This window comes from Lonchura striata, chromosome 7, assembly GCF_050655825.1.
Source record: "Lonchura striata isolate lonStrDom1 chromosome 7, ASM5065582v1, whole genome shotgun sequence".
Classification (NCBI taxonomy): Eukaryota; Metazoa; Chordata; class Aves; order Passeriformes; family Estrildidae; genus Lonchura; species Lonchura striata.
The window spans coordinates 3542443-3562894 of record NC_140709.1 but is presented as its reverse complement, the minus strand read 5'-3'; the positions used below and the strand labels follow the sequence as shown (position 1 = coordinate 3562894).

The 20452-nt window shown below is 40.0% G+C and overlaps 1 long non-coding RNA gene across 14 annotated transcripts in view; it reads left to right on the top strand.

Moving 5' to 3' along the window:
- The window catches only part of LOC146766865 (uncharacterized), a 42534-nt gene that overhangs the window by 17756 nt on the left and 4326 nt on the right, over nucleotides 1–20452 (top strand). For 3 of the 14 annotated variants that reach the window (XR_014956449.1, XR_014956448.1, XR_014956447.1), the window contains exon 1: nucleotides 1–20452. This exon is cut by the window's left edge and continues 17756 nt beyond it. This is a non-coding gene — a long non-coding RNA (uncharacterized LOC146766865). The other 11 variants (XR_014956453.1, XR_014956444.1, XR_014956454.1 and 8 more) reach the window with 11 other exon arrangements.

Sequence of the window (20452 nt, the reverse complement as noted above, 5' to 3'; positions counted from 1 at the left end):
AGCAATACCTGGGTGTCTGGGGAGCATATGGCCATTACTTGGGAGCTTTATTTCTCAGTTTTATCATCATTTTATGTTTATTTTATGAGCATATAAATAGATTTTAAGATAGCTTTGCCTCACTACACGAGGACATCTAGGCTGTGATGATCAGACCGGGAGCAGGGCTCCTGGACAAAAGCAGGGAATGAAGTTTCTACCTTGTGGTGTCTTCTGTTGCCACCAAATGTGCTGCCAGCAGAGCACATGGGCTGTGATTCACGAGCAGGTGGGGACAGCAATGAGCTCTGTGTGTCAGAGCTCATCTGTGACACGCTCAGCCCCAGGTGGAGACAGGCACCTGCAAGGATTTGCAGGTTGACACTTCTATTTTTTTGTTGGCTTCCCAATATTTTAAGAGGGAGATAAAAGAGGGCTAGAAAACATGCAGGGCCTCTCCATGAGGAAATGGGAAATCTGGAGAAGGCTGACCTAATCCAGGACATTTTTTTTCACTGTGGTGTGCTCCAGTCACACCACCCAAAGTGCAGAAGGCAAAGGCAGGGGCTGGGAGGACAGATAACCACCTGCTGTATAAGATCAGGTGTAGGATCATCTAAAGAACAGGAAGCTGCACAAGTCATGGAACCTGAGGAGACACATTTATGTGTGTCCTGAGGGATGGACTTGTTGGGCCTCTGTCCATCGTGTATGTGGCAGTCCAGCAAAGATCCCGCTGACTGCAAAGGTGAAACAGAACCTTCATTTTTAAAAAGGGGGAAAACGGAAGGTGCTCAGCGAGATGATGGAGGGGATCCTCCTGGAAACCATGCAGAAAATGAGGTGATTTGTGACAGCCAACATGGATTCACTACAGATAAATAGTGCCTGATGTGATAGGGTTAGAGTGTTGTGGATAAGGAAAGATTGACTGACCTCGTTTGCCTAGAATTGTGGAGAGGATTTGATGCTGCCCTGCAGGACATCCTTGTCTCTAAACTGGAGAGATTTAAAGGACTACATTTTCAATAAATCACCCATGCCTGCTGCTCACTTTCTGGGCTCTTAAAAATTATCTGAAACATGCTGAAAACATAGAGGAGTGTTCAGTAAATTTAGTTGGCTTGAAATGTGCTACTGCGTGTTACTATGAGAATGCTGTTCGGAGTCTCTTGCTGCCACACGCGTCTTTTGGAAAACAATTTCCTTTTTGGAAATGCAAATCAGGCACTATGGTTTGATGCCATAGTAGTACTGGGAAGTTTGAGTCTGATACAGAAATATTAGTCACAGAAGAGGCAATTGAGTGGTGTGCTATAAAATTTATTACTGAAGAAATTTCATTTGTGATTCCGCCCTAGAAAATTAAAACCCACACATTATGGGCAGTCCTTGTCCCTTTTCCTGTTCCTATGCTAAAAGGTCTTGCTAAAATTTCCTTCTTTACAGGCATTCTCAGGAAAAAGATGAATTTGTCAGCTTGAGTAAGTACAGCAATGCTCCTCCTCTTCAAATCTCAGTGGCATGAAATTTTCAGCTTTTTTTTTCATTTTTAAGATATAAAAAATTATTTCTCTTGGTGGATTGCCCATATGGAGAGATTTAAAGAAATATATGAGGCATATTCATAGCAAAGAACAAGCAAACATTCCCACTCTCTCAATTACTGTTGATTAAAAAAAAGGTATTTTTGAGCAAATCTCATAATTTTAGGGCTGTCTCAAGGCTTCAGAGCCCTGAGCTGGTGGGGGGGGTGTGCTGTGGGATGGTATGGGAGGTGAAGTCCTGTGATCATTTTCTATCCAGCTCTAGAAAGGAAGCTAAAAAAACCCTCTTTGAAGGAATATTTTGGTTAATGTTATATTTCCTGATATTCCCGGATCACATGTGCCATAGAGTCACAAGATTGTTCAAAAATCTAAAAATAGAGCTCAAAATACTCAAAATAGGGCCTTGGGGGTATAAATAACAACTTAAATCAGGGTGCAGAAATAGCTCGTGCACAGCTCCCTGTCTCTGTGGTGGGGCAGTTTTGGCAGAGGGGTTCCAGCCCACGCTGTCACTCCTGGAGCTCTGCTGCTCCTCTGGGCTCCCCATCCCACTCCAGACCCCAAGATCACCCCAACACCCATGGGTGTGGTTGGACTTCACAGAGTCATAGCATGGTTTGGGTTGGAATGGACTCTAAATTTTGTCATTGCAACCCCTGCAATGTTCCCCATGGGCAGGGACACCTTCCACTATCCCAGGATGCTCCAAGCCCTGTCCAACCTGGCCTTGGACACTGCCAGGAATGGGGCAGCCACAGCTTCTCTCAGCACCCTGTGCCTGGGTCTCACCATCCTCACAATATTTTTTTTCCCCCAATATCTGGTCTAAACCCTTTCTCCTTCAGTTTGGAGCCATTCCCCCTTGTCCTGTTGCTCCAGGCTCCTGCAAATAGTTTCTCTCCATCTTTTCTGTAGGTTCCCTCCTGGTTCTGAAAGGCTGGAATTAGGTCACACTGAGGATTCCCTTCTCCAGGGTGAACATTCCCAATACTCTCAGGTCTCCTGTGTGAGGAGATCTCCTCTAGACTCACTCCAGTAGCTCCAGCATGTCCTTCCTGTGCTGGGCACATCAGCAGCTGGACTCACCAGGGTGGAGCAGAGGGGCAGGATGACCTCCCTAAATGTTTGCTCAATATAAATAGTAATATTTTATTGAGCAGACACACTAAGATTTTGGCCTTTTTTTGCTGGTGTCATTTTAGAAAAGTATAGTTGGAAGTGGCCTATGAGAAGTTAAAAGTGCATTTATTCTGAGAAAAAAAAAACAAAAAAGGAAAATTAACAATGTTTTTTTATAATAACAACTTAAAATGTCAGATGAGCTTTGCTATTAAGCCCTTGGTATGTTTTTAGTAAGGGGACTGCTCTTTCTCCCTCCACCCCCACAAGAAACCCACCCCAAACCCACATTTATGTTGTTAATAGCATAACTGCCTCAGTCCTAAGATGTGATTCTCTGCTGTGGTTGACAGTACTGGGGAAATAGCTGGCTAAGTGATTCTTGGATTTTAAACCACAAAATGCTGATCATGAGTCCAACATTCACTTTTCAACTTTGGGAGGAATGGGATTTTGACCTCAGAAAAGGCACAATGCCTGTACTCATTAACATCTTGTGGATATCTTTTCCTTTAAAGGAAGGTCTATAGGAATAGGCCATAAGAAATAAAGAAAATAAAAGTCACAGACTAGCCCATAGTGAAATCATGGTAATAATGAAGAATGACATAGAAGTAAAAATTTGAATTCAGAAACCAAATTTGACTCAGAAATTGAGATGCAGAGATTTTCACTGCTCTTATTGGCTTTCCAAAAGCCACTTGTGCTAACAGAGTTTTGTGTCCCTAGATTTAAGTGGAGATCAGATACTATGCCAGTAGCAAAAATTTGCTTTAATTACAAGATGAAAATAATTTTTTAGTGGAAATTGAAGTCGTTTAGGTCTCAATCCTGCAAAGAGTTTTATGCTTGTGTTTAATTAGTGTTAATGTCTCTAAGTAGTCCCATGATGAATCCTATTGATGAAAATGGCGCTGCTCAGTTTGGGTACAGCTAAACATAAAAATATGTCTTTGCAGGGTTAAAGCTTGGTTTGGAATTGCACAGATTGATTTTTCACTAGAGGTCTTGAAAGATTGAGTTCTGTGTTACAAATACATTTTGATTTTACTGTTTTATTGCCCTGGTCACTGAGATAAAGGCTGGACGTAGTAACCTGTTGATTCAAGTACTGAGCTACACACAATCCTTGCTCTTGTCCTTTAGAAAATGTTTTAAATCTTTTTCATTCCCCTGGTCTGATTTCCACTCTCTCTCAGCCTGCCATTCCCACTAACAAAAGTATTTCCACTATCCCTCACAGCAAAGCAAAGCAAGAACAAATTATTCAAAGTAGCCACCTGATTCTGTAGTTTAGCTCATGTAATCAAAGAACAGGAGCATTACATTAATAGAAAATTAATTTCAGATAACAAATAATTTATCAAATATTGAGAGGAACAGTGTCCTCAGCATGTTGGGAAACAGGAATCTCTGCTTATTTGTTGGTTACCATGAAAAGGTCAAATATTCTGAATTTTTGATTGCACACTGCATTTGCTGTAACTCGATACTTCTCCCAAATTAAAAAAACAAATGAGGCCAGAAGATGTTTGTCCCATTAGCAATGTGTAAGTGAAAGTCTGCAAATAATTAGATATCTAGGATACAGTAAACTGGTAAACATTTTAAATTATTAAAGATATTAATAAGGAGCACTGAGGAATTATTCTTCCAACTAAGAAATGATTTTCTGATGAAAGGGAGAAAAATTATTCTGTGTCAGTGAAAAATTTGTACATGCTGATGCTAAAAAAGCCCATTAAATTGATTAAATTTCCAAGTGATAAACTTTTGTCCTGGAAGAACATATATCTATTTGAGAGACACCTGTGCACACCTATTCTCATCATCTTTCTTAACCTTTTGAATTTCTGTGACAATTTTTCTTAAAATTCAAACTATTCAGACTTTTCACTAGGAAAATGGGGATTGCACAAACCAGGCTGAGAAGCTTTGGTGGGGATGGGTCTCTGTGGGTATTTCATCATGAGTTATGCCAGACTAAAAGAGTTTTTCCCTGCTTGGTGTTCTACCTGCCTTTGTTCTGCTATGCATATAAGGAGAGATATTAACTTCCTTACATTAAAGAAATGCATTATATTCTTGTTTTGCTGCATGATGAGGGCTGGAAAAAAAGCTTTGCTTTATTTATTTTCCTCTCAGCATCTTCCCAGTGCTATTTTACCATCAACCACTTATACTGATTATTTCTAACTTGCTTCTTTCTCCTTTCCCCCCAACAGCACCACATCAACCAAATCTACGAGTTCTTCAGAATAAACCCTGATTTCAAACATGAACATCATTGTTTCACTGAAACCCTCCTGATGGGCCTGCCCCAAATCTCCTCAGTGGTGAGGAAAATTGTTTTTCTTACACAACTGCAGTCCTGCCACTTCAGGCTGAAGGCTTCCTTGCTCTTTCATGGGATTTTCCTGACCCAATGCAGTGTGTGGTGGTGCTGGAGAAGAGACGTGGATGTGCAGAAACCATTGTAGCTGAAAGAAGGACAAGCAGGTGAAGACATGGATGGTGTCTTCATACATAGAAAGCAAAACATAAGTGGAATTAAATGCACATCTGCCAATGATGGTCGAGGTAATGTAAAATTATAAATATTGACAACAGAGACCGTGTCCTGCCTTGGCTGGCAGGTGAGGTCACAGAGACAAGAGTTGTATCATCTGCTTTGGTTAAGATATTTCAATGAACCTAGTGAAAAGGTGAAACTTACTTCAGTGCTGAAGACAACTTTTCTTATCATCTCTGGTTACTGGTAGGTTGAAAAAAAAATTTATTTTTAGGTAACTTCATCTGAAGTGTGACCTCATCTGTTATATTTTTTAAAATTTCCTTTGTAGTTAGAATAATGTAATATGTTCTAAGTATGAAGCATGTTGGATCTGCATTTCACTCTCTACTGGCTTATTTTAAAATACTGAGTTAAGTTGAAGACATCTGTGCTTTTCTTCTAAGTCTCCAACAAAGGTTTCAAACCAAACTTTTAGATTTGGTTCTTGCATTTCAGGTATTAATCAGTGTTCTATGGGCAGTATAGAATAAGTTGCCTGAAAATTGCTTGCCTTAGTTGCCAGTTTTCCATGGTTTCTAGAACCATGAAAAAAAAAAAAATTTAGTTTTTAATTCCTCAAAGTGGTGAAAATAAGTATCCTTTTCATCTAATTTAATAGGCCATTGAAAAGACTAATTTCTTGAGTCTTGCTGGATATTGAGATACTTCCTTGTGAAAATAACCAGCGTGTGTTTGGAGAGAATTTCTGTGAAGGCCTGTGAAAAGGCTTCATCTCTCTTGACCACTGCTCTCCTATTGCATTCCACACATCCTGACCTACCTACTCTGGCCACAAGGTACTTGAAATGTCTTTTTAAAATAATTGCCTGGCCAGTCTTCATTTGCTTGTGTTTTGTGCAAGAAGACTCTCCACCAAGGGCTGAATTTGGTGCTCTGCAAGGTAAGGTGGAGGATTTGAAAATCCCCTGGTTAGATGATTTCCCTGTGAGAAGAGTGAAAATCAGGAATAATTCTGCAAGAAATTTGGGCTGATTTAAGGGAAAAATTGGGGAGATTAGAAGTGACCACCTCTGGGCTGCAGAGAGAGGAACAGAAGGGCAATGAGATCCCTCGAGCAGGAGGGATAAAACATGAAATAACAGGGCCAGAGGGCCAGAACCATGATATCTCCCAAGAGTTTGTGTTTAGCCAAGCATATCAAAGGCTAGGTCTTTTCTAGCACGATGTGTGCCTCTTCCTCCCCTCACCTGGTGTTTAGCTTCTCCCTGTGAAGGTGACTGTGCTGCTCCAGCCTGTCACACAGTGTGGCACCAAACCAGTGGCTGCTCCTCACTCCCATCTCCTCCTGGCTCAGAGAGCCCCTTCTGATCTTGGTGCCTTCAGCTGTTGTCCAGCCACAGCTGGATCAGGCCCATGGAAATGCTACCATGGCTTATCATCTCCAATTTAGCTCCAGATTATCAGTCTGGGTTTTGGAGTGAAAGGTCTTTGAACCCCACGGAGGAGCAGTGCATGTGACACATGCATGGGCAGCTGGAAGGCAGAGGCACCAGGAGAGGTTTCACCAGGAAAGGAGATGAGAAGTAGAGAAGGGAACTGTTGCACTGCTGGTTCTGAGATAAAAAAAAAAAAAACAAAAACAAAAAAACAAACCTCTCCAAAAGACCAAAAAAAAAAAAAAAGTTCTGGAGTTGATTTATATTTCTATTATAGGCTTATCCTGTTAACTTGTTCTTAGAGAAGAGCTGTTCCCTGAGGTACAATTTATCCTTTTTAGAAGCTCTCCTCCCCCAGGAAAGTTGCAACAGTGGAAAGAACAAAAGTTGGGATAGTGTTTGAAGGAGGAATCTAAGAAAAGTGATTGAGCAGCTGGGTTCAAGGCTGCATGCAAAGAAAAACTCTTCTGGGTGCAGGCATTCGATGTAAGGAGCTGAGAAGCACTTGTTTCTCAAAGAAAATGTCTTGATGAGAGTTGTAATGGTCATTTTAGAGTTTTCCCCATTTACAGCATTTCACCCAAATGCTGTTAAAGTGGTGGTTTGAGAACTACAGAAAGAAAATTAGGAATGATTCTAAGTAGCCAGATCATTCTGGTTTGCCTCTTCTCCATGGGGAGCACTGAGGATGTAAATGTAGCAGGGGATTGGATGGGTGCAAGGGATGTGAAGGAGAGAGTGAAGAGCTTGAAGAGTACAGGAGACCTTTGCATCCATGAGGACAGGGCTGCTGAGTCAGGCCCGTGGCTACGTGCACACTCAAGAAATACACATGTGCTGATAGAAAACAGATTTTAAAGGTAATAGTGAAATTGCTTTAGAGCTCTGGATGTGTTTGGAAGGTTGTGACTGGTTGTCAGTGATGTCATAACCATATTTATTATAGCTCATAAATGGATGGGTCTGACTGTTTTCCTTATTTTAATGTATAAATTGCAGTTTATAATGGCAATAAAACACGCCAGGCTGTGCATTTCAGGGTGATTATTGCATTTCTCAGGTGGTTAAAGTTACTCTAACTGCCTTTTAGCTCAGATTTCAATAGTATTTGCCCAGTGTTCAGGCCATTTTTACTTGTATTTTTATGTACAAACCTCAAATTAAAGTGTTTTATTGCTTTTTAATTAAAATGTTGAAGTGTAAAGAAGGAATGGTCACAGGCAGATAGAGAGGCACAGTAGTTGGTGTTTTGATGTAAGAGGGGAGTGTGTGAGGAGGGAGATGGGGAGAAGAGAGGCTGCAGAGCCTGTCACTGTTTTTGGGTGTTTTACAGGTACCCACTACTGGTTCCAGTAAACACAAGGCTGAATGGAAACATTTGTGAGCCAAAGGCATCGGTGTCTGCCTCGTAAAATCTCAAACTGAGAAATGAGGGATTAAATGGCTGTGAACCTTTAATTAAGTGCTCAGCACCAACGTGCCCTCCTGCTGGAGGCTGAGACGTGTTGATACTCCCCACACAGGAGCTTGTGGGGAGCTCAAGCTCATGGTGTTCCTGATTTTCAAGGCAGAGAAAAGTCCTGTGCTCTCCCTCTTTGAGACATCACCTCATGCATGGCCGACTCACAGGGCAGGCTCCAAAACCAGTGGCAATGGTGGGATTTTAGTGGAATGCAGTTCTTCTGGGAGAAGTAAATCCCTGGGTATGTGAGTGAATTAATTCACCAGTTTGGGCCAAGTACAGGGTGAAAGATCTATTCTTGAAATCTTTTTGGGTGATGTCATGTCTAAGAGTCTGCAAAGCACCAAAGTCCTCGTGTCGCGTGTGTGTGTGGAGTGGTGGCCTCTCTCTTTGTGTGAAGGGAAGGATGGTCCCACCAGGACACTGGGACAGGGCTGCTCCTTGTGATGGGTCCACCACCATTCCATTCCTCCACACCCTTACTGACACCACCTTGCTCCTCCTCCAACACGGATCCCTGGACCAACCCACCAGGGTAAAACTGGCAGTGCCAGGTTGGTCTCGATGACCTAAGAGGTCTTTTGCAGTCCAAACGATTCTGTGACTCTGTGGGATGACACTATTGGACATGAAATGAGTACACAGAAGCTTGGTAAGTTCAAAAGAGAAAAAGAGACAATTTTATTTTTGACCTCAAAATATATAGAATTAAAAAAGTGACAGTGGACTGGAGGATGAAATTGCCACCTCTCCAACCACACTGGTCAAACCAACAGCCCATCAATTCTCTCCTCCCAAAAAGAAGAATGCAAACCAATCATTATTTACATGAACAGCACGTGAGAACTCCAATAGAAATATGTAAACATCAGAAGGTATAGAAAACTTTTAAAAGAACTTTAAAACTTTCAAAAGAACTATAAAAGAAAACTCTTTTAAAAATCAGGGCAACATCAGGCTGCTGTCTTGCTGGAGGTGAGGCCCCTTTCTGCCTTGGTCCTGTGAGTTTCTCAGAGAGTGCTGAAGATCTGTGGCACAGTAGGATACGGCATCCACAAGGCTCTTGCTCCTCTGTAAGGCTCTGAAGCTGACAAAAATTATGGTCGTCTCTCAGGTTTGTGGTTATCTTTAAATTTTAGGAGTTTCCATCTTGAGGCCGGGCCATTGCAACGCTTTGGGTGTGTTGGTTTTTGCAGTCCGTGATTGGTGAGGAGTTGGATATTTGTATAGAGAATTACAGAATCATTTAGGCTGGAAAAGATTTCCAAAACCATTGAACCCAACCTGTGACTAATCCCCACCTTGTCACCCAGACCAGAGCACGGAGTGCCACATCCGGTTGTTCCTTGGATGCCTTCAGGGGTGGGGAATCCTCCACCATCTCCCTGGAGAGCCCCTTCCAGTGTTTGAATGCTACACAGAGTCCAAGGTCTTTAATTGGGATTATCTCTTCTGGTGCAGGAATGAGTGTCAGAGGGCTCTAGTTTATATCACATTGGTACAATATTAAATAAATTAAGAAACAAAATCATGATTATTCACGTGGATAAAGGCATGAGTATTATAAATTTAAATTAGAAATTGAATCTTTCATTAAAGACAAAAAACCCTCCACTCAGACCAAAACCCAACTGGTCTTGCTGCCTCATTTTACACAAAAAATGTACATAAAATAATTTTTTCAAGGCAGGTTTCCCTCCCACATTGTTTGCCCCATCTTTATTTCTATTTCTCCTGTGCAAAATATCCCTCTTGCATACCTCCCTTTCCTTCCCATGCAAGAATGGAAGAAATGCTTAATGGGAACCAAAGCACATTAGGAATATTAAGGAAAAATTACAGTATATACACTATGAAATGAAATGCATCTTTTGTGAATAAATCCCCCCAGAAATCTTATATTTCCAGGCATCCACTTACATACCTTCATGTAACAACTTATACATTCGTAAAACATTCATTGAAAGCAGCTCTGCAGTTTTATAGAAAACAACATGCCAGGGATGCAAGAATCTTGCCAGTTCTGTGAAAAATGACACCAATTAAAGCTTAAATTGCTTGTTTTCTCATAAGGTACATATTTTCATAACTTTGAAATCAAATAATTGCTGCTTTTATATTAAATACAATAAAACAAAAAGGATGCTAGTTTAGAGGAACTGCTACAAGCATTTTAATATAATTTTCCCACCATTTAAAGTCACAAAATATGGAAAACAAGTCAAGTATGCAAAGTTCCAAGGAGATAGAGAAACTCCTTCAGATTATTACATCATTTGTCTTTTGTGTCAGGAAATGTGTATGTGATTTCATTGTTTGATTAAATGCCAAAAAAAAAGGCATATTGCACTTATCTAACTGATTACAGATTTTATTCATCTAAAAAAGTATTTGTTCGTACTTTGACATCAGAAGGCAATATTTTTTTTAATGCTCCAAACAAGCATTTTCAAAAAAATTATAATCCTAACTTCCCAGGCTTGCTTTTTATTTTGTATTAACAATGCACTGTACTAAAATTTCCCATACTGGAACACAGTCCCTAGTGGTTTTCAAGCTATAAACTGAGTAAACAGTCCCTTTCTTATTGAGTGTCTGTGTGAGTGCATGTTGTTTCTGGAATACATCATATTCATTTGCAGAAACCCTCTGTATGGATCTTTAACACTTTTCCTCCACTTTTTTTTTCTGAGGTACCTAAAATAATGGCTTTTTAAGACAGTAAAATAGCTGTGTAACTTGTGGGGAAAAGCACACTGTGGCTCACAATCTGAATTAAACGTGTGTCATTGGGGGTAAGTTTCATTTAAAATACCTATTTCTGCTAATTATTCAAAATGCTAATGCTGTGCTGCTGTACTATCTCTGATTTGTGTTAGCATGTTTCTGGCAATGCTGTGCTAAGTATACAAGAAAATCAACTAAAAATATTTCCGTATTGAGTTCCTTGGTTTTTTTAGTAAGAGCATAGAAAGGTGGCACTTATCGGTGACATTTTTTGGACTCTCACCATATCAGGGTTGACAAACTAAGCTTTACATAATGAAGAAACCTTAAAAAAAAACCTCAACAGAAATAATTTGAGGAGAAACACGAAGCTTCATCTAGGGACTTCAAGGTCAGATACCATTGGCCTGGCCTCCATTAACCCCCACAGGAAATCTTCCAGAATCCTTATTTTATCTTGAGTGGGTGTTCCCAAACTATCAGTCTTTTTCTTTTTTTTTCTGTTTTTTTCTCCACCAAAATAGAGACACAGTTTCCTTTAAAAGACATGAATTTCATCTGGTAGAACATTTTAACAATGTTTACATGCCATGGAGAAATTTGCAGGGAGAATGGTGATATTTTAAATTGCTCTATTAACAAAACTCTGCCTAAATTTGGAAGAGGGAAAAAGATTTGAGAACTTAGTAAGCGATTAATAGTAAGATATTAAAAGACAGCTAAGCGTTCTCAGTCACTGGGGAAAATAAACTGGGATGGTATAATGAGATCCCTACAGTCTTGTGATCAATCCAAAGTAGCAGGAATGTAATACCAATGGGTTAACTAATTATTTGTATATATTTAAAAAGTCTCTCAGTAGTCTGAATCATGTCCAATGTGAATGCTGAGGATTTCATGATCTATTATTAACCCATTAGTATTGTGCTTTCCGTGTTCTTTGGCAACAAAAAGCTTCAACAGGAATAAACTGTCTAAAATATGTGTCTTTTTAATAAAGTGGGTAAATTTTTTTTTTTGGTGGGGAAGGAGAGTGTATCTTATTTATAGTGTCATTTTAAACTCAAGTTACAACGTCTTAGATTTAAGAGACAGGCCAACAATGCAGGCAAGGGTGTCTCCTGCAAGGAGACAGAGATTAATGCCATGTGTACTGATGATTCTCCACCACAATTTAGGATTCTGGTGGCGCCATGACGCCCGTTTTTTATGGTGGTTTGCCAAGAGAAAATTACTTAAACCAATTGTGAATGCATTCCTGTTATACTTTTACACAACCACATTTCTGTACATAAATAGCATAATGAGTATTTTTTAAATGATCTCTCATTCCAGATTCACCTACTTTGCATAAAGCGTCAAGCACAGGAAGGAGGGGAGTTGAGGTTTTGTTTGTGCTTTCCTTTTTTTTTTTCCTTCCTTTTTCCTAACTGAGAGAGGTTTTCACATGGGAATATACTTTTTTCCTCCCCCCTCCTTCTTTCTCCATGACAACTGACCACAATTGAAGTAGATTCTTCTTAACATACTGTAATGTGAGAATTTTCTTCAGCTGGAGGGTGTTTTAGTCCCTAAATTGAAAGCTGTTCTACTTCAGTGTATAAAATGTGAACATGAATGTTAGGATCAGTACCTTTGCCAGGTAAGAACTGGGACAGGGATGGCTTGAAGGCCCTCAAAACCAGAAGTTTTAAGACTTGACACATCTGTGGTTGAAAGCTGACTTGTTCTAAGCTGAAATGTTCTAAGCCCAACATGATATCCTGATATTAAGGAGAGTGTACATCATGCAAACAGAATATTTTATAGTGTTTTTGCTAGCCTCACAATTGTTTTTGTTTTTACTTGTTTCAAAATTTTGCAAAGAGTGCATTTATACTTTTTTGCCCCAGTCTATGAAAAGGGGTTTCTAGAGCTGTCTATTTATTGGTGTTATTTTTGTGAGCCTGCTGTAGGTCAATAAAGCAAGATTTATTAGTGGCTTTTAGAAATGCTGGTATTCTAATCATTGCTATATTTTTAGGAGTGAGTCTCTTTGTTGCCTGAGCCACTTAATCTGTCTCCACAAGTTTGATTCCTGGTTGTGTTCCTATTTGAAGGCAATTCTCGAGTGCAAGTGTGTTCATGCTGAGTGAGGGAGCTCGCAGAGCTGCTCTGTCCCTCTGAGGGTTTTGAAAACTCAAAAGGGAATGAAGTATCTGGCATGATATTTAATGGGAGGAGGGCTGTGTGTGAGGATGATGGGCTTGGAGGCCTCCTCTGCTTCTCGTTTTGCTGTGCTCTGAAAGATTTGTAATTCTTTTAAAGTCAGTGGCTTCCTACTGTGACTGTGAGAACTATGGTAATCAAGCCTGAAGCATTTGAATGACAATGTTGTCATGTTTAGATATTAATCTGACTGGAGCAGACAGAGATATAATGCTGGGAGAGAATAATGTGTGTCTATAAATAAGGTCTTTGACCAAGGCCAAAACGAGCACTCTCCCTTCATCTTTAGGCATGGAAAGTTCTTCCTGGTCTGACAGAAGGCTTGGAGGAGTCTGATAAAAAAAATCTTTAGTCAGAGTTGTAGTTCTCATGCAGAAAATGTCAGTGTGTGTGCTTACAAGAGGGTTTTTCTTGCTTTCTTACAACCATTGCAACAAATAATGGAGTTCACACAAGACACAGCAAAACAGCTGGTCTAACCATATTTCCATTTTTATGGCACTCATGGTAAAGAGGTGTTTACTAAGCAGACCTGTACAGGAAAAAAAGGTGATCTCTAGTACATTTCTGTGTGTTCTTTAACATAATACTTTGGTTTGGAAATTCGAGATTGATTTAAAATTGTAGCGCTTGAAAAATAATTTCCTTTTGATGTGTAACTAGGTTTGGTGTTTAAGTGTAACTTCAGTGTCAGAATAACAGATTTCTGCTGCTCTGTGTGGTTCCTGCAGTTAATACATCCAGGTGTATCGATATTGGCTGTTACACTGGTGCAAATACGTGGTGTGGTCTTGGAAGTACACTTGCACTGAAAATTGGGGAAATATGCCAGGGAAAATGAAGAAGGAGGACGAGGAGATTAAACACTTTGGTAGTCAAGGCAGAAGAAGAGGTTTTCCAGCAATTTAAGGGCAATTGTAGTCACTGGAAATGTCAAAGGTCTAGTAGTGTGGAAGGAGAGAGAGAGAGAGGACTTTGGAAAAGAGAAGGGAGGGCCAAGTACACAGGACAGAGAGGTCAAGAGGAAGATTGGCAGGACAGCCAAAGAGTTTTCCTCCAGAGAAAAGCAGAAAGGGATGACTTCCTAAAATAGAAACCCAAAGAGTATCATCAAAGGATTCAGCTGTGGGAAACCTGTCCAGCTAAAGAGGCAGCAAGTCTCAGATGTTTATTATTTTTTGGAATGCTGCAAGACGTAAAGCAGTCAATTTCAATTAAAATAAAAACATGTTTAGATTCAGACGAAAAAATTTGCCTTTCAGATTTTCTTCAGAAAACTTCTGCCACAGTTCAAAAAAACCCAAGTTAGGGTTTTCACATGTCAGAAACTGCCCAGCTATTTGAAGCACAGTTGAAAATGGGGATAGGGGACAGCTTTGCAGAAATATGGAGGCTTGTAATAAGAAAAAATTTAGAATTTAAATTACCAAGTGTAGCCCAGCATGACTCCTATCATTGGGTGACATTTTCAGGCTTACTCATTTTTTAACTGCTCAAGTACCTTTATGATCACCTGTCATATATGTGTCACTACTTATGTCAGCTTGAAAAAATCAGGGTGTGCTGTTAGAATTTTCCAGCAACAACTAATATCTGTTACTTTTTTCAAGTCTATGAGATAATACAGTGTACATCAATTGCTGCTGCTGGAGAAACATTGACTTGTGATGTAGCTATGCTTGATAGCTTAATTATTCATTGCTTTGTTACTTTTTGCTTTTATAAAATTGGTTTCTGTCAGGTTTGAAGTATGTCAGCTCAAGATCCAAACATGGATCATACTTGCAAAGTCAGCTGTACAAAAGTCTTCACTTAATGAACATGTTTGCTTTTCTTTTGTGCTTCTATAAATAATGTATAATGTAAATTTCCAAGGTCTAGGGTCCCTTTCCCAGAGGGGAGGTAGTTTTGGTGCAAAAATTGAGAATATTAAATAATTGCTGCTTCTTCTGAGGGCTTTGCAGCTTTATGTGAGATGTTCTCTAAAACACCTTACTCGAGGAAACTTCCATTTTTGGCTGCCAAATGTATGGAGAGGGCACATATAGAATAAGGCAAGGATTGGGTGTTTGTGGAAGTTGTACCTATCACAAAGCATTTTTCTACAGGCCTCTGGTTTAAGGGAAACTAAAATATTCTGCCTCTAATGCATAAATGTTTGTTTGACACTTATGTTATCAGGGTAGCCCTATAAAAACTTGACGCTATGGTTTTTATCAATTTTATGTCCAGAATAAAGAGGAAAATGTTACCATTTTGCCAAAATACACACTTAAGTCTTCAGCCTTTTGGTGAGAGTTGTGACTGGTTTGTAAGAAGGAAAAGAAATTCAAAATGCCCTTGTAAGGAATCATCTGTTTACTAACGATGCTTGGTTGTCCTGAAGTCAGCCCTGTGTACTGGGCTGATTATAACAGGATTTCAGAGGAAGAGAGGCAGAATATTTGGATGAATTTACAGGAATTTAACAGAAGCACATTTTAGTAGTGGCGACTGATGTGTGTCTGAGAGCAGTATGAGAGCCGTGTTGTAGAACAATAATCCTAGAACAATGATCCCTAGGTTGCTTTCAGTGGGACCAAAGCCCACATTTGCTCAATTAATCTACAATTCTAGTTAACCATGAAGTTTTGCACACCACCAATTCAATACAGGTGTTAACCATAAACATTGGTTGTTGTTTGAGGATCAGAGCTTTCAGGGAAGGCTCTGGGAAAGGAGCAACCAAGCCACACTGTGGTGTTCAGCTGACACAGCTGTTTATTGTACAACCTCTCCTCCCTGCTTGGACCACTGCCATGGATGATTTAAGTGTGTTTGGAGTCCTGGTGGGTGCAGGAGCCTTGCTGGGCCGTCTCTGCTGGGACCAGTGACAGAAGAGGACATCAGTCGTGCTCACTGGTTGGCAAACCCACGCAACACCAGGAGTGAGGAAATTAAAATCTAATGCTCCTCAAATGGGCAGCCTGACACATAATGGAGATGGGGCAGCGAGCCTGGGTATGTCAGGACCATCATTTTAACCCGACAAGACACATGTAACCAGGCATGACACGCTGGTGCGCTGCCACGACAAAGGCAGTTTGCTGCAAATCAGATTCCCCTCACCCCAAACAAATTTCAGTTTGCAGGATTTCATGATTAACAGGCTTTCTAGGATATTTACAACTTTCTGGAGAGAGAGATCTCTTTTTATTTTTTTTTGGTAAGAAAAAAGTTAAATGGAACACACACATTGCCTTTGAAATGTAGCCGTAGGAAGGTCATATATTTAGGTGTTACATATTAAAATATTGATTTTTTTAGAATATAAAACCCCTGCTCACAATAAATACAATGCAAGTCATAACCTTTATTATAAAAATATTCCAGTGTTCCGCAGTAAAGGGTCATTAACATTGCTATACTGTAGAATTTGATCATTACTGGAGGATACTATGTTTTGTTTTTAATCAGGCAGTGATTTATATAGAAACTTATTAACAACCAAGATATGGCTCATTTCTGATCTCTGACATGCTTAAAAGATGTTGCAAATTAAGGGATTGATCCTGTAGATGGCTGAGCTGATAGGAAGAAATGTCAATAAGCAAAGTGCTCGCTCTGTCACTGGCCTGTACCTTGCACATCAGTAGATGTGCAGCACATGTGAGATGCTAGAGCTGTCCTGATCCCAGCCACTCCAAAGTCCCTGTACTTTAGGGGAAGAAGCATATGATTCCTTCTTTTATTTTAATTCTGGATCAACTCTGGTGGAGAGTTGCTCTCCCTTTGAAGTGGGGAAAGCCTCACCCCTAAAAACGCATTGGGATGCTCTTACTTGGTGTTGGCATTGCATCCTCTCGTGTGGGCAGGTATTGTGAAGGGGCACCTGGAGAATTGAGAGCTTTGGGAAGGGCTGATGGTGAGCAAAGGTGACTGGGGGCATGGCTGTGAAGCTGACAGACAACAGGGAGATGGTGTCCATCACACACAGATTTTCCAGCTTCTTGTAGGGAGGACAGGAGCTCACAAGCCTCTTTAGTGGAGAAAGTGGACTTTGATGGGGTTCTTCCAACTCCACACGTTCTGTGATTCTCAGTGCTGAAAATTCTGGCTCACAGTGACAAGGGAAGTTCACACAAAACAGGCTTATGTGATAATTCATCATGCCTTTAATTAATTAAAATCATTCAGGTTGCGTCGCATCACTCTCCTGGAGTAGTTCAGCTAGAAGGTTTGTGCTCAGGTACTCTTGGTTCCTGTCAGCATCAGCAGTTCTCACAGAACCACTCTCAGTGATAAGAAATAGTGTCCCCTACCAGTATGGCACAGACCACCTTCCTGGCACGTGGCTCTGCCTGCTGTGCTGGGACCTCCTGGGATGGGCATTGCTGAGGCCTTTGGGATGGCAACAGGAGAGCCAAGGGTGCTGAGGGCAGGGAAGTGACACATGGCAATTAAAATGACTGCTGGAAATGGAGAGTTCCTTGCAGAAAAAAACTTGCCTTCAAATAATTCCCTTTATGTGAGGAAATCTGTGAACAGCGTGATGTCGAATGTTACCCAAAAAAATTTCATAGAGGGGAGAAAATCTTCCTGTGCCAGAATGATCCTGCTATACATGCATTACTTATTAACATGGGTAAGTTTGGTTTGAGGGGTTTTTTAAATATTTTTTTTTAGGTAGTGAATGTTTTGCATTATTTTAATTGGGAAAAGCCTGATAAAAGCAAATGTACACTTCACGTGTTGAAGAACACGCCACAGCTTTTTTATTCTCATGTGAAACCTGCTTATATGTCACTTTATATGATTTTCTTTTTAAATTTTATTAGCTGAGTTTTAGTGCTCTTTAAAGTAAAAGTGATAGCAACCAGGTGCATTATGGGGTAGATGACACAGCCCTGCCAACACACCTACGTGAATAATTCCCACATTTCCAGGCTCAGCCGTTTGTGCAGGACCAAGCAGATGTTTTGTGCTTCTGATGCACAGAAGGCTTTCAGGCAGACACCACCAGTCTGATTTTGAGATCATAAACCATATTTCACTCCTCTAAAGTGAAATATAGTAATTAAGAAAAAAATTGTTAACTGATTTTACATTTTTTTTTACATAGTTTTTCTCTAATATTTTTCAGTTCTGATAAGAATTTAAAAAAATAACAACATATCATGCCCTCCTAATTTACTTGCTTCCCATGGCTACTCAAATAGAGAGAGTGCCAGTTTGTCTCTTGAACAACCAGTAATAAATATATGAATTTTTGAGGATAATTAGAGGCACACACTGCATCCCGTGCAGTCACTCCTGCCTTGTACCTACACGAGCCTGTTACTGCTTAAAATTTTATATGGCTATTTCTTTTTAAACACCTCAGCAGATTGAAGCAAAGACTTTTCCAACCTGAGTTAACAGAAAAAAAGAAAAAAATAAACCCAGAAAAAGCCTTATATTCTTTTTTTCTTCAAGCCTTTGATCCTGACTCTCCAGCCGTGGGAACCAGGAGGAGTCATCTCCTGTGAACTGTGAGTAGGAAGCTGCGAGGGAATCAGCAGATGAGTTTGAAGGTTAGGCCTTGTTTATGCTGAGGATTAAGTCATTTGTGGTCAGTACCCAACGCAGCTGGGCTGCTGCAGGCTCCCAGCTCCCATCAGATGACATTCCTGCAGGGAGAACCAGGGGCACTGCACTCCCCACCCCACCAGGGTGAATCCAGACCTGTTCCTGTCCTCGTGTTCCCGACGTGTCAGATTGGAGCAGAGCGCCTTGGATGAATGGAAAGCTTCAGAGGATAAAAGGGACCTGGAAGGGATTGATCAAAACCATAATTTTATGGGTGTAGCAATAAATAGCCAAGCCAAGCCTGAGCTGCAGAAAAGCTCAGCGGTTGCTACTCCGTTTTTCTCAAGGTCCTGAAGGAGAAAACAATCAGCAGATAGGGAAGTGAAAGGGGGAAAAAAACTCCTAAATTGTTGCAGTGCTCTGTCTGAGGGACCATTTCAAACATCTGCCTACATTTGGGAATATCCTGGGTTGTGCTCTGAAAGTTTAAGACTTTTTCCAAAGGTGGTTTTATTGTCAACCACTATTAGAATAGATTTGTTTTTTTCTAGCAGGCACATGGTTAACATCTTTCTGTGCTTCTAAATATAAACTTGCTTCCCAGTAGTGCTATCCAGGTCTCATTCCTTCTCTATTTCTCTTCTTTTTTTTCCCTGTTCCTCTCCCTCTTTCTCCCTCTGTCACTGTGGATTTGATGAGGCTCCAAGTTACAACTGGATGCTGTTGAGGTCTGTGCCGAGTTGCACCAACACTCTCTGTAAAGTTTTACTTTCGTGGAGTGCTATACAGTGACTTTTTATGTGTCTAAGAAATGGAAACATTTTGTCTTGTATTAAAAAAAAAAAAAGAGAAAGAAATATTTTTATACTGTGCTCCATTCACAGACCACATCAGAGGTATTCTAAGAATAGAATAGATCAAATATATTTTATGGAAATATAATGAGAAAAGGATGTGTTCCCAAAACTCACTCTGAACAAAGGAATGCAACATAGTCAGGAATACTTTAATGCGCCTAACAATTTTCTCATGTGAAAGGCTGAAGGAACAGTCTTGGTTTGAAGAAATCTTCCAATTCTCCCCAGGCACCCTGAACTTGAAATCAGAACTAGGAAAGCTATATATTACAAAAAAAGAAAATGTATGGAAAAAGTGACTGAGGGCATTAACCATAAAAGACGTTTTGAAAAGAAAAATAACATCAGTATGAAACATTTTGTCATGTTTCATTTCATTGATCATATATTTATTTTATGTGCTCTGGAGCGCTGAAGCTTAGATGTAACTACATTTCAGGAGCCTCATATTAGACCTGTCATTTTCTTTGTGGCGAAAACTAAACAGCAAGGAAAAAAAAAATAAATTGCAATTATTAGATTTGGGCTGGATTCCATTGAATTCTGCTTAAAAACTTCAAAAAAAAATGGAGCTTGGAAAAAGAGACATTACATTAACAGCTATTAAAGGCACTGCCTGTGTGACAGATAGAGAAGTAGGAGGTACACCTACAATGTAAAATAATGCATCTTTTCCACGGTAATGCAATATGTTCACCTTAAATAGGCTTGTAATTAAACCTGCCACTGTTGATTAGATCAACCATGTAGGAAAGATGCATTTGTATTAGTTCTAATTAAATCTCTCTTAAACAAGTTGGAGTTACGGATTGGTTTTTCTACTCCCCAACACAATAAACAAGTATTTCAGGTGCTGCATGTGGCTACTCTCTAGTAGATCTCTGCTTAAAAGCCTTTTCTGTAGCTGGACTCTGATCCCAGGTTTCTTCTGCCTCAGGTCTAAACTTCCTTTCTAGGCAAAACCCTCAGTGATTTAAATTTGCACTGTTACAGGAACATGATGGATGGAATCAGGCCACTGTGAGCACCATAAAAATTTTGTTTTAATGTTG